General features: G+C 52.6%; 1 pseudogene; it reads left to right on the top strand.

Annotated features, from left to right (window-relative positions):
- Positions 1 to 304: 304 nt before the first annotated feature.
- On the top strand, positions 305 to 436 carry LOC134348804 (U2 spliceosomal RNA; annotated as a pseudogene).
- The last annotated feature ends 632 nt before the right edge of the window (positions 437 to 1,068 follow it).

Below are 1,068 nucleotides of genomic sequence, written 5' to 3' on the forward strand. Positions count from 1 at the left end.
ATCTATACTTTATAAGTATGAATTGTCTTCTATGTTAGCACATAAAATACCAAATAAATGTATTGTGGATTTAACTTGCATTCCTAAAGGCTGTGAATACCAACCCAGACATGCGGGCGTCAGGAGGAAAGGGTGAAGTCAGAAGGTGTGATGTTTTGTATGTAGCTTCAAAAGAAAGCATTGTCTATGCATTGTCTATACTTTGTAAATAGGAATTGCCCTTTGTGTTTAGCAAATAAATATCGAGCCCACATTGGGCTAGCAGACCTTTTCCACCAAAAGAGTCTCGATGCCTGCTGTATGTATCGCTTCTCGGCCTTTTGGCTCAGATCAAGTGTAGTGTCTGTTCTTATCAGATCGGAAGGCGGAGGAGAAGATTTCGCGCTGACGCATGGGTGGATCCTAATGCTGATTGGCTTCCAATCTAACACCCCATACCAGCGACGAAAGCGGTGAGGAAGATGGCGGCAGAGACCAGCGCATCGGCTCGAGGTCCGGGAATCAAGAACACTGGCAGGCTGACAGTGCGAGACCGGAACGGGGGCACCGGCTTCACCCAAGAGACCTTCATCCGGAAGGTCTTGATGGAATGCTGTGGATTTACGCCCGAGGACATCTACTGCGTCCAGGATTTCGCAGGTTTCTCCGATGTCACTTTCCGGCAGGCTGCAGGGTGGCAGAAGCTGTACCAGCAGCTTCAGCTGAAGGGGAGAGAGGCGCCGCTGTCGCTGCTGAAAGCACAGGCCCTCTTTGCAACAGCCACCCGGCAGGAATGGACAATCACAGTCCAGATGTTTAACCTGTACGTGCCAGTGGTGGATGTCCTTCCATTCCTTGCTCGGTATGTGGAGGGCGTAGGAACTCCAGCTGACGTGAAGGACGGACTGGGGATCTAGACCAGCAAGCGGCAGGTTAAGGTGAAGCTGAGGGTGGACTCCAACAGCGAGGTCATCCAGCCCCCCCCTCGGTTTTCGCCACCGGAGGGAACCGAGGCTTCATGGTGTACGCGGGGCAACCCAGGGTGTGCCGAAACTGCGGCAAGGGGGGGCACATCGCAGCCCAGTTCAG

Source organism: Mobula hypostoma, chromosome 6, assembly GCF_963921235.1.
Source record: "Mobula hypostoma chromosome 6, sMobHyp1.1, whole genome shotgun sequence".
Lineage (NCBI taxonomy): Eukaryota > Metazoa > Chordata > Chondrichthyes > Myliobatiformes > Myliobatidae > Mobula > Mobula hypostoma.